Raw genomic sequence first — 14,378 nt, 5'->3', positions numbered from 1 at the left:
TGAAGCTCATGAAGGAGGAAGACCAAGGTGTGGGTGCTTCTGTCCTTCTTAGAAGGAGTAACAAAATACACATAAGAGCAAACATGGAGACAAAGTGTGGGACAGAAACTGAAGGAGGGGGCGTCCAGAGACTGTTCCACCTGGGTATCCATCCCATGTGCAGTCACCAAAGGCAGAAGTTGCTATGAATGCCAGGAAGTGCATGCTGACAGGAGCCTGATACAACTGTCTCCTTAGAGGTCTGCCAGAGCCTGAAATACACAGAGGCAGATACTCACAGCTAACAATTGAATTGATCAAGGAGTTCCCAATGGAGAAGTTAGAGAGAAGACTAAAGGAGCACATCAACCAACCAGAGCTCCCAGGATCTAAACCACCAGCCTGGGAGCACACAGGAGGGACCCATAGCTCCAGCTGTATATGTAAGGGAGGATGGCCTTGTCAGGCAATGGTGGGAGAGGAAGTCCTTGGTTCTGTGAAGGCTGGATGCACCAGTGTGGAGGAATTTGTGGGCAGGGAGGAGGGAGTGGGAGGGTGGGGCACATCATCATAAAAGCAGGAGGAGGGGGATGGGATAGGGGGTTTCTGAGTGTGGGGGAAATGGGGAAAGGGGATAACATTTGAAATGTAAATAAAATATCCAATAAAAAAAGAATGTTAAAAAAAGAAAAAGAAAAGTAACTAAGACAGTGATGTTTCTTCAAGCTTTCTATACCTTTCTCATACTGTTATTTTGTTCATTCCTTACCCTTAAGAACATGTATTCCATAGTAGAAAGCTTTACACCAGAAGGGTATCTGTATCAGTTAAACATTGTAGCAGTTTGAGAACATAGTCTCCAAGAAGAGTCTATATGGCACGACAGAGTATCTATTTCCTGTTTTTTAAAGATGTTTATTCTTGGAACCCAGCCAGCATGTCTGAGGAAACTAGCATCCCAAGGAACTGTCCACGTAGAAAGATCTCAGTGAGCTTCATTCCGTGTCAAAGGCGAACGGTCAGTCAAATCAGTGAGCTGTCTTGGAACTAAAATTTCTAACACCATTTCAGCTGTCCCTGCAAAGGAGAGATGAGGCTTCCCTATTAAGCATCTTCAAATTATTGGACTGTAGGAAACAAATGCTTGTTGCAAGTCATAAAATGTTATTTTGTCTTGTTTTTCTTTTAAGGGTGGTAGGTGCTGCCTTGAGATTTTTCCTGCTACTGTGATAAAATACTCTGACAAAGGCAACTTACAGGAGAAGGGGTGTACTTAATATTTCAAAGTATAGTCCACTGTGGCAAGGATGTCAGGTAGCAGAAAACTGAAGCACCTAGGCAGGTCACATCCACAGTCAAGAAACACAGAGGGATGAATGCATATGGCTGCTTAGTTCCCTTACATCATTTACACATTAGAGGATGCCAGCAAGGGAATGGTGCTGCCCACAATGGGCAAGTCTTCCTACCTCAATCAGCTTAATCAAGATCATGCCTACAGGCATGCCTAAAGGGCCATCTCCTAGTCTAATCTAGATTTTGTCAAGTTGACTACTAACACTATCTTTATTACATAGCAAAATACAACACAAAAAATATTATGTAACAAACTATGCAAAAACTCATTGGTTTTAATTTGCCTGAAGTTTATCTTCAGTTCATTTGAAATAGTTCTATCCCATGTCTAGGGCCTAGAGCAAAGAGTCACAGTACCCAGAAGCAGCTCTTTTCATAGAAGAGCAGAGTGTCAGCAGGCTAATAAAAGATACAGGTGGGGACTCAGGAGTAGCTATTGTTGTTTCTGTCAACAGTGAATAGAAGTGAGCATCTTTGGAATAAATGAAAATAGCTCTATTCAAAAGCATTATAAGATTCTCTGAGACCTCTGAGTAGATTATTTTACAGCTTTCAGAATATTTAAGATTAAAATAAATGTAAATTCAGAAAACTAATGCATCTCTAACATTTCTTTTTAACTTTGATCATTGAGGCTGGGGTAAAGTTCTGAAATGAGAAGAAACAGCTACTTGGAGAAACATTTCTTTTTTTATTCCCCGCTGTGTGAACTGAACTCTGTGACAGAATCTTGAGGCAAATACTTGTGCTTTGTGAAAAAAATTCTTCCAGGGGAAGTATTTTTATCATATTCTGAGAAAATTCATGGGTTTCCCATGAAAGTAAAAATACTATCTTTGGAGAGTAGTAGAAAAGGATAGTAATCGTCTTTGCATTCCTGTAGGAGAACGTTTCCTTTTAGAGCACTTGATTTTGAGTGATAGCTAAAGAAATCCAACATTATCCAATAGTAGATAGGTATCAACTTAGCTAGCCTGAACCTGTGTTTCCCAGAATTTGCCCCTCTACATACTATTTTGTTAACTTGAGTTACTATAAGCATTTTGGACATGACATGGCAGTGGAAGCAAAAGAACATCCTTGGAAGGACAGTACAAGGGGCACAGATTCCTTTGTTTGGTAACCTCAGACTTCCCCTGGCTCCTTCTAGATCCTTTAAGGGTACTCTAACTCATAGACAACCATGGGTAGCTTTTGGAACAGCAGTTCCGTCTGCAGTTTCTCAGCTGCAGTTGTGTCTTCCGATTCTAAGTTGAGCTTTGTGATGAAGGGCCCCATGTTCTCCTCCATGTCACTGTATCACTGAAATGGAAGTCTTTGGAAAGAGTGGAAATGTGGCTTAGTGACTGAACACTTGCCGAACAAACTGCAGGCCCTAGTGTCAAATTTCAAAAGCACAAAGAAAAATAAAGTTGAGGGCTTTGGAGCAGTTGCTATGCACATGAGATCTCTAGCTTGTCCATTTGCATTGTTCTGTTCTCTTCTTCTCACCTATCTTTACTTCCCAACTGCCTTTCCTGATGACTTTATACCTACTACCAGCCATCAATAGCCATACAAGACCTGCTTAACAAGCTTCCTAGATTGTGAGAGGTTGAATATCTATAATGAATCCATTATTTTACATAATTGCTGATGAGTTTTCTTCTTTGATCAAACTGTTACAGATATAATGACATTATGTAAAACTGAATATAATGTTTTTTTCAGAGATTCCAATTTTTTAATGTCAAGTGACTGTTTACCGGATGCCAATCACTGTGGCAGGCCCTGAAGAAAACAAAATAAGTGAGACAGATGGTTCCTGGCCTGGGAAGCTCAGTCTGGGCCCAAGTATACATGCTGAGCTACCAATATTCACTGTGGTATACAAAACATGGTATTATCCAGCTCCTAGAACAAATACGCATTCTCTGACCAGGATTTTTCTATAATCTGTGATGTATTTCTGGTACAGCACAGATGCAAGATGACACACATGTATAACACCGGAGAATAGGATAACGTGGCAATTATTTGCTGTTACAACCTAGTGAAATACCACAGTGTTAGTGACCTAGAAATGGTAAAATAAATTTGTATCATTCCCAGAGCATAGCGCTAGAACTATATAAAGGTAGCATTGCTAATAAAATAATCTAGGTTAAGAGGTTAGAAATGTAGTCTTCTTACCAGAAGAAATAAAATGGATCCTGGACATAAAGAGTTTGGTAGCAGAGAAGTGAGGAATGTGCAAGCTTCAGGCTATGGGGAGGTCAGCACCAGATTTAGCACCTCTGGGACATGGCACAGATACCATATTAGTTACGTGAACAGGGTAAGAGGAAACCGCAGTGATCTTTCTCCTTGCAGTGATGATATCTTATGTGTGAATTTCTAAAACTTATAGCTGTCCTTCCTCATAGCTGGTTGAACATAGTATACAATATAGTATGGCACATCCATGGCATGAAAAACTCAGAAGGCATAAATAATAATGAAGTCCATCTGAAGGATTGAGGATTTAAAAAAAGATAAATCAAGTACGGGGTCCAGCTATGTACAATAAGCTGCCATTGAAGTTTATGGAGAAATAAAACATAACCTATATCCATACTTCCTTGTATAAGTGTGTGGTATGTTCAGGGGAATTTATAAGAAACCAGTGACATTGGTAACTTCTAGAGGGGAGCACAAATAGGCTAGAAGATAAGAATAAAAGGCAGATGGTACAGCTAATACGCTTATACCCTTTCCATGGTTTCTCTGTGTGAATTGAGTATATATGTAAAAATTTAAAAAAATAAAATGACGAAAGTTGGGGGAAGGTGGTCAGGGGCATGTAAAGAGACTTGGAAGACAATTCACAAGTCCCAAGTGCCCTCACAGACAGAAATGCTGCTAGAGACGATGTAGATGTATCTGTGTGCCTGTTGGCCTTGCCACTTATTTTAAAATTCTCTAGATGGCAGATTTCGTAAAAGCAGGGAAATTTGAGCTTTCAACAAGCATTTTGCTTATACTGCATTGGAGTGCAAGAGAGTCACTGGAGTGTAAGACTTAGCTCCAGTCTGGAGCGAAGAGGTCAAGGGTAATTCCTTTCAGTGGAAACTATTACAAATGAACAGAGCCACCTACTTGTTAAATAGTCTTTTGCTGACAAGCTCCCAATATAATGAGGAAATGGGAAGCTTGGGGGGGGGTCGTCTTCAAAGAGCATACCATCCATTTACCATATCTAGTATCAAAAGAAAAGAAAACACAGACTCTAATCCAAACATCCTGGAGAGAAGCTAAGAGGCTGGTAAGGGCTTACAAAAGAAAACTCTTGCCTGCTAGGAGCCCAGCTTCTGGTTAACCACCTCAACAGAACAGTCAATCAGTGAACTATGTAGTCTTGTATGACAGAGCCTCAGGCCTTCAGACAAGTTGTTGAAGGAGGGAATCCCATTAGAGCATCTGGGGACTAGCTAAGACACTCCCATATTGCATTCCTTAGGGATGGCAATTGCTGGCTCTTTTAGGAGACATACTTTTTCATTTGCTTTCTCAATTACATTTTTCCCTCTTGTCAAACCAGCAACACAGAAATACCAAAGGCAGCCAGCCACTGCCTTTTCATCTGGAAGGGAGAAAAACAGAAAACTCTTCAATTTCTCCCTGGCAACCCCTTCAGGCTCCAAAGTCTAAAAATATGGGTTATGAGCAGAAAATACTCAGCACAGCCCTGTCAGGGTTACAGTCTTGCTGTTTGTCACTATGCAGATTTTTAAATGTGTAGAGAAAGAAGGCTTAGGATCCTCAGGCACAGAGGAAGTCATGCCACCTCTATTAGCTCTTCCTTCCTTCCGTCACTAGGTTTAAGGGGGACATGAAAGGAAACTGCAGCTGCAGGATGCCCCTTTGCCCAGCTACTCCTAGTCCAACCTACTTTCATCTCTTGCCCTAAAAAATAAATAGGACAGTGTGAAGATGGGGAGAAAAGAAAGGAGTTACAAACCTCACCTTCTACCTTGACCCGTTCTCTCCTGTTAAGGCCATTTTTTAAAACCAGAACCTTCTTCAACTGCAATCACAATTTTTCTTTTGAGAAAGTCTGTGTTGATTTTACTAAGTAAGGATAATTTACCCAAAGCACAAAAAAATGCTATTTTCTATAATTGAAAATACAGCAATCTTCTTTTCAGAGGTGGGCTTTATATAATTATCACATGTCTGAGCCAGAGAAGAACTTACACATCATCTTTTTCAAATCTTGCATTTGCAGACAACTGAAACCCAGAAAAGTTAATTGACCTGTCCATGTTAGTTGCTGAGCCAGTGCCCAGAGGGAGGTTGTCTGAATCCTATCCAGGACGTTTATCAATAGACTACAAGGTGAGAATTACATTTTAAAGTAAGACAGGCCTTATGCTGAATCATGAGCATATCACAATAACACTAAGTCCCAAGTTCAATAGCGCTTAATCTTAATAGTGGGAACCACAAACAGTTGAAATGTGAATAGCTGAAAATGGCAATTGCTGTCTTGATTAAGCTATAGTGTCAGGAGATATGCTCAGCTCTTGAAGTGCATTATCTGTAATCCACAGCAAACCTACAGAAAGAGATGATAATATTTCCATTATATGGTTTAGTATGATGTTAAGTAAACTGCTTAAGGTGACCATGCTGTTAGGAGGATAAAACTGAGATGAAAATTCAGTTCTATCCAAAGCTAAATCTTGTGGTCTCCACAGAGTATTGTTTCCTCTGCTGTGACACAGGATAATTATGTGTATCTAGGTTGTGATTATGGACTATATGACTTTCTGATGTATAATTCTTAGTTTCCAGTCAGTGTCAAAATGATGGCTCTCATGTTATTATGGACATTGACATAGATATGAATTGCAAAGTCACGTAGTATAAGGGTGATACATCTTGGATTTGCATGAAGGTTATCCAGTCCTATTCTAATGTTTTACCCCTTTTTTATTGGGTCCACTGAAGTTTGGGGTGATGTCTCTACTGCCCAGAATTTAAGCTAAATAATTAGCCCAAGATGTAAGAAGGAAGCACATGTATACAAACACATTGTATTGCATTTTTAATCAATACAATGTGTTGATATAGTGTGTTTCCTAACTTTAGCATCTCTTTAGAGTCACATGAAGAATTTAGAAAGCCCAAGCCACACATTGTTAAGAATATGCAGTATTTTGACATTATAATATGATATTTTCATCTGAAAATGAAAAAAAGTACCTGTGAGATAACAAGATGTGTTCAAATCCCCTCACAAAATTCATCACTGAATTCAATAGCTATTCTGGGATGCATGCAGAGTCTGGGCTGTAAGTTCACATGCCTAGATAAATGACATGAGAGTAACTTACAGTGGGGACTATGCACTAGTATTATTAGAGCTCCGCATTAAGCAACTACAACTGAGAACCATTGGCTTAGAAAAGAATTCATGCTAGGAGAGTTGTTCACCATGATATGCTCTATTTTCCATGGCTTTGTCACTCATGGGCAGTCTCGTATTTTAAAGCTTTCTCTTCCAATGATGCTTGGTTGCTGGCAAAACATGCTCTTTAATTCTTCTCCAGGCTGTCAGAACATAGGCATTTTGATGAGTTCGATATCAACTCCTATTTTCCAGATTCGAAAACTCACACTTGGGTTATCCAAAATTGTCACTAGTTAGTTGCATGACTAAACCTGAAATCCAGGACTAAAATTGTCCTCAGATCCCCTTTTAGCATGTTTCTCTTCATTTCAATATCAAAGAGAAATTGGAATGTTACCTTGTTTTTCTCATATTAAATTAATCATTTCAAAAGTATATCTACAGGGCTAAAAAGATGTTTAATTGGCTAAGACCAATTGCTGCATTTGCAGAGGACCGGACTGGTTCTCAGCACTCATCTCACACCTAGTGGCTCATGCCTGCCTGTAACTCCAGTTTTAGGAGACCCAATGCCCTCCTCTGGCCTCTGTGAGCACTTGCCCAACATGAGGCCCTCCCTCTTCCTGTCCTCCTCATCCCCCTCTCTAACTTACTCTTGCTCTCCTCAATATAAAATTAAATTCTTAAAAAATTCTGCCTTTAAATTGAAGTTTTAAAAATGATTTATAGCCACAAGAAAATTCAAAGCCAGTAACTGCTTGACCTGTGGTAATGTCATGGATATGGACTAACGCTAGGAATATTACTCTAGCAACGTGATTAGCAGACTAATTTTTATTTCTCACTATAATTTGATCTTTAAACTGAATGTGACATCTTCTAAATTGTATAAAAATAGGACAGACATGGTTCTTGGGAGAGAGTTTGATCAAGTTTTTATTATTATCTCACTAAAATCTGACTCTTGATGCATAACACGGGCAGGAATTGTTCAGAATTTCAACCAAGTCCTGGCATCACGTATATCATATTTGTGGCTGAAAAGATCACAAGTGCTATAAGTCACTGCTTCTAAATATTAAAATACAGACAAGGACAAGTTCTGTTTTGTTAGGCAAAATCCTACAACCCCAACAAGGTTCCCTTATTTTAAATGTAAATAAAATGAACTCAGAAGTATGTTTTCCAATGAAAGTGCGAAAATAAATGGCCCTAGAGGGAGTATTAAGAGAAGGTCAGTATGAATTTATCACAAGCCTGGGTAGGCTACCAGCTTGATGGCTAATTCTATCCATCCTTTATTTTTCCATTAGCCAGGTATTTAGGTGGTATGTTTTCTGAAATTAACAGTCATTTATTTTTGCAAGGTGTTATATTTGCAAAATTAAATAACGTGGAACCTTTCCTATTCAGTATCGTATAAAACATAGGTATACCTTGAGCTAGGCAAATACATTACATGTGTCATGAGGACAAGCATCCACACAGGACTTTCAGTTACTAATTGTAAGAGAACTTTAGAGATGTTGTTGTCTGCATCCTTCCAACACATTATTATTTCAGTGTGTCCTCATCCCTCTAGTTCTTATTATTTCAGTGTGCCTTCCTCCCTCTAGTTCTGTGTGGATGCTGACGCTTTTGTTTATCAGGTTGGAAGCTGTTAAAGCTATGGTACTTTGTCAACTACTGTCAAATCATTTGTCAGTTATTCAGGAGTCATACTTCTCACTTAATTATTAAATATACTGAACTATCAGGTGTGCAATTTGTTGTAGAAATGTAACAATAGACCATCTTCTCTAATGGGATTTCAACAGGGATGGAACTAGAGGGATAAATCTGGTTCTGCAAGTGATTAAGAAAATAGGGCATTCCAGTACCAAAGGGGTTTGTAAAAAGAAAAAGAAGTTAAAAAAAATCAGGTATACAGCTAGTTTAACTATTTACTCCTGAGAAATGTATGTTATAGTTTTTAAGGGAATAATAGTTTATTTTGGAGCCAGTTTGAGTGACCAAGGTCAGGAATTAGATTACCCCAAATTCCATGTTCCAGTGTGGAAACACTTTCATGAAGTGTCATAGTTATAAAGAATATCATAAATCAAGGTAAGTTTAAAATATATTAGTGGGTACATCAAAGAGGTGATTGCAGCAAGACAGGGGGGTGGAGATTTCTGTAAGCCTAATTCGATGACCTTGCTAGCTTTTAGATTGGTGGAAGCCAGTGGATTTGTTGAGTTAATAGACTCCAAAAATTTTTGTTAGTCACAGGATGTTAGTTCTGACACAGATATGGCCAAGGAATGACTGAGGGCTAGAACTAACCCAAGAAAAGGTAAGTAGTCTCTGGACCTGCAACATTTCAGCCTCTCCACAGCCCTTGAAGTTCAATAAGTCTCTGCAGGCACAGCGTCTTTCCAGGAATTGCCATTCACTGTCCCTCCAGTTCACAGGCATCACATTTTGTGCACAGGGGTGAGATATATTATTTATAAAACATGCTAAGTTCTCTCATAGCTAGGAAAGGCTCCTTTTGTAGGATCTTATGTGGATGATGTTGAGTAATGATCAGGACAGCAGTCTTCAGGAGAGAGGTATAACTGATGAAAGACTTTAAAAATGAAATTTCTGGATCACATCAAAACTACTAACCATCATGGGCAAGATCTGAATTATTCTTACCCTCCCCATGCATCTGACATAATATTTACATGTGGCACATAATAGGACTTCTATAGCTAAAATTAAGTAATCAAGAACAGTGTGTCCTAATGAAGTGAAAGTAACGAATGAAAGAAGGATGTATTTAAAATAACAAAAATTTATATATTTTAACTAGATTGACTACATGTTTTACCACTGTTTATACTTGTTTGTACTCTATGAACTATGTTATATTTAAATGGTTATAAATAGGAACTTAGAAAGAATCACTTTAGTATCCCTTCTTTCTATTAGTGAAATATAAATATTGAGTAGTTAATTTTTAATCTCTTTTAGGGATATTATAGGTACTAATTAGTTAAGAAACATCAGTACTTAGGGTATGAAGATTTTGATTATTAGATATTGATATGTTTTATATAACTTGGGTAAGAGTTAACTCAAACCTTTGGTTATCCAAAACTAGATTTCTCTGTTTTATTCAAGTTATGAGAATGGGTATATATATTTCTTGAAACTTTTAAATAATGGTTTTGAATAAGATAGGAATTTAGGAAAAGCAAACCGTCATAACAAAAGGAGATGGTCAAACAAAATGATATAATATCTTCATCTATTGCTGTATTAAACCAAGGTTACTAGGGGTGGAGGAAAGCTGGTCAGTGGTAGAAGATGACTTTAATCCAAGAACTAGGGATGCAGAGGCAGGTGGATCTCTGAGTTTGAGGCCAACCTGGTCTACACAATGAGTTCCAGAACAGCCATGGCTACACAGAGAAGCGCTACCTTTGAAAAATAAACAAAACAAACAAACAAACTAACAAAAATAAAAAGAAGAAAACAAATCAAAAACCAAAGCTAGTATTACTTTATCATTTAGAAATATACCAAATGAATATTAAATATCATAAACAATTTTTTAAATCTAATTAAACACATTAAAGAACCATAAACACTGGGAAAATGTTTAGTTACTCAGGTTACTAGATGTCAGTTGCTTTGAAGATGAGTATCATCCACCATTTTCAAAGTCTACATGTATGTGCTGTCAGATAAAGTAAAAGAGGAGAGAGTTAGAAGTACCTGGATATATTCTTTGATGTGATGCTTTTTTTTTTTTTTTGTTTTAGTTGATGAAATCATCTGGTTCTTAATCCTTTGAGGAAGTCTTTGCAACTAATTTTATGCAAAATAGTGAAAGCTTTGTCCTATGGGAAAACATATACAACTAAAATTTAATCACAGCTTTTAAATGTTCATTTGGTAAAAGGATAAAACAAAGTTCTTATTGTTTTAAGTTATTTATTTATTTATTTATTTATTTATTTATTTATTTTTGGTAAGCATTACTAAGAACAAATCAATACTTAAGAAAATATTGTTGCAGAACATCATGGATAAATTGTATCTAAGGGTATTGAATTAGCATGTTATAGATTTTAGTGAAGAATACATATTTGTATTTAAATGAGTAAATTATGGTTTTACTTGTGTTTTTCACTCTGACAAAAATAAAAACAGGCTTGGCTTCATTATTGAGTGAACTCATCTAGGATATCTCTTAAAAATAAGCCTAAAATGTTTCTTGAATTTAAACTTTGTAAAATTCTGATTTTCTCTTTAAAACTGTTGGTGACAGATGAGTTTGTGTGTACAGGAGGGTTATGCCAAAGTTTTTAGAAGCGAGATGGAACCCTCGGATAGAATAAGAAACAAACTGAATCCTTTGCTGCACTTATAAATCATGTTTACCCTCAGGCAGCTGACAATTTCTAAGGCTAACCTATAATTCTTTCCATTCTTGGAATCTTTTCAAACCCTAAACTAGTTTTATATAATCATCCAAAGCCAGTGGGTTTTTTATTTTTTAATTTTTGTGGTGGTGGTGTATTTCTATTTCTATTCATTAACAATGACTAAAAACAAAACATATAAGAAAATAAGATAGGTAATGTTTAGTGTATTCATTTTTACAGTGTATATATTTCCTAAACCACTTCCTTAAGGAAAGTGCTTCATTTGCCTTAATAGGAGTATAGGTGATGTCATGTTGTTTGCTGTGTTAGTCCAGTTTTGAATGTTGTTGTTATACACATTAAGGAAGACCAGCTTTTATATAAACCAATTTTTTCTTTTATTATCTTCTCTATTTCACATTACTTAAGAGGAAATTTTCACAGGATAACAGTTTGTAGTAAAAAGTATGAATCTGTGCCATAATCCATGAAAACATAAAGGGTTAGTTTCGCCTCATGAGTTATAAACCTATTTATGTCATTGAACTGAGAAATTCTATCCATTCTGCTTTATTTCTTTAATTATTTAAGGTACCTCATTAAGTAAAAATGTATCTCAGAGCTCCTCTTGAGATCTCAGCTACCAAGAAGCATGTGTAAGTAAGAAAGCCTTGAAGTTGCTCTAACTCATCGATTGGGAACATGAACCCTACAGAATTGGGATTCTTTTGTAAAATGATTGCATCAACTGCTACTTGAAAAATGATTTCTTGCAAGCTGTTCTGTTTGGATCTTGAATTGTCCCCAGGTTGTGCTATTATTAAGAAGTGTGTCCTTTAAGAGGAGTGGCTGGTGGAAAGTTTGAAGGTCATTAAAATAATGTCATAGAAGGGGATTGTTGGATTGTGTCACTTGCTCTACTTCTTTGTATTATTATTGTTGTTCATATTATTTTCTGCAGCTACAAGAAAACACTACAATGAAAAGTAACCTATGGAAGAAGAACATATTTTGGCTGATGGTTCCAGAGGGATAAGAATCCATCATGGCAGAAAAGTATGGTCCTAAGGGGCAGGCATGGCAGCAGGAACAGGAAACTGAATGCTTACATACTTAACTACAAAAAGGAAGCCAAAAGAACAAACCAGAAGTGAGATGGAGTTACAAAGTCTCAAATTCCATCCTCAGTGACATAATTTCTCTACATACCTCCTAAATCTCCCCAAACAGTGCCACCGGATATGGACTATATGTTCAGATACCTAAGCCTATGGGAAACACTTTTTATTCAAACCATCACATTCTCTTTGCTTTTAGTCACTGAGAAGAGGTGTCTTGCTTTCAAGCCACTACATGCTCCTGATATAATTCACTGATTCACCGTAGGCCCCCAAAAAGTGGGATCATGGAATAGACTCTCCAAAACAGAATCAAAATAAGCCATTTCTATTTATAAGCTTCAGATATATCATTATAGAAGTGGAAAGTTAGTACACAACCATCATAGCTTTTATTCTGGGTCAATTAAACTGGAAATACAGTGCCTTAGAATTTCCTTCCTTTTGTAGATTTAGACCACAGACATGTTTTTAAAGGACAATGTAGATAAAGTATATCCATTCCTCTTGAATTATCCATACAGGGCATAAGACATTACTTAAATTTTGCCTCAACTTGTTGTCTGATCTTGGTGGTGGGAAGTGTAGCATATTCAACTCCTACAACTAATAAGCAGCTATCTCTAAGACAAAGAAAATGAGCTTTAATAGGAATCTCCCTCTATCAATATTGGAAGTGTAAAGTTGTTAGAGGAAGCTCTGGATGGTCGCAGTGGTTTGGGTTCAATCTTTCAGTTTAGAATTTATCTTTATTTACCTTGTGCTACATTGGTTTTTTGCTTGCTGACTTCCAGTCTCCAGTGTTCAAGTTTTAGGACCAGATTCAAAAGCAACAGCCACACATGAACTATTTAATTCATTTCTACAAAGTGTATGATGTCAAATTCCTATAATTCATCAATATAGTTATTTATATTATTATAAATACATTTATGTAATATATTATAAATGATTTATATTATAAATATACTAATGTAACTAAAGATATAAAAAGTCATGAGCAAGAAAATATATTAGAGATATGAATAAGGACCCCCTAACTAATCTACTTTCCTGGTCAAATACTGCCTGATTCTAGAATCTTGGATCCCCCAAGAAACTGGAAGATCTCCTCAAGTGGAGGAGATTAAACAGATAGTAAGTAAGGAAAACATTTCAGACTTCAGTTAATTTCTGTTCTCTTTCTATTGACTTTTTCCTGTCTCCAAGGCTGACTTCTTACCTTTCTTTAAGCCACAAACTATTTTGTTTATTGATACTACCTTGATTCCTACCCATTGATTGCCTCAATCAATGCCTCAGGCTGATGTACCTTAAGACAATTCTGGTGAGCTCTGATGAAACTCTCTGAAAACAGACCTGCTTTCTGAATCTCTGCATTAGTTGTTGTCACACAATATAATTGTTAGCCACCTTCTTAGCCTTCAGACGTGAAAGGACATTCCCTGTCTGAACAACAATTTACAAGAGAATGAGGACATTTTATGTGTTTGTAATCATTTCCAACCCAAATTCAAACAAAAGGCCATTTGTAAAAGTGTCTATTAAAAATAAGTCTGCATAAAAAATAATGCTATTTACAATATCATAAAAAAGAATGAAATAGGGGAAAAAATGAACAAAAATATAAAATTCAGCCAGTCATGATGGTCTTTAACCCCAGTACTGAGAGGCAGAGACAGACAGATCTTTGTGAATTTGAGGGTAATCAAGCCTACATAGTGAGTTCTAGGGCTGCATAGTGAGACACTGTTTAAAAACAAATTTAAAAAAGTGGTCTTAAATTTATACTCTAAAAATACTGTTTAAAAACTTAAAGGCAAAATAAATACAAAGATACTTTATAATCATAAAAGATATATTACTATGATAGCAAAATGTCCAAAATTTATGTATGGAATCAATGTAATTCATATAAGAATGACAACTTATTTTTGTAAGAATTTAATAAGTGTATCCTAAAATTTATGTAACAAAATCATAATCTCAAATAACCAAAATAATCTTGAAAAGAGCACAATTAGATGACTCGAGTCCAATTTTTTTATTAGGGAGCAACAATAATGAACAAAATGTGGAACTAGACTAAGAATAAGCGTATAGATCAATAGGATATAATCCAATGTCCAGAAGTAATTTCTCTCGTGTATT

The sequence above is a fragment of the Grammomys surdaster genome, unplaced genomic scaffold, assembly GCF_004785775.1.
Source record: "Grammomys surdaster isolate TR1022 unplaced genomic scaffold, NIH_TR_1.0 217, whole genome shotgun sequence".
Classification (NCBI taxonomy): domain Eukaryota; kingdom Metazoa; phylum Chordata; class Mammalia; order Rodentia; family Muridae; genus Grammomys; species Grammomys surdaster.
This window is presented reverse-complemented; position numbering follows the sequence as displayed.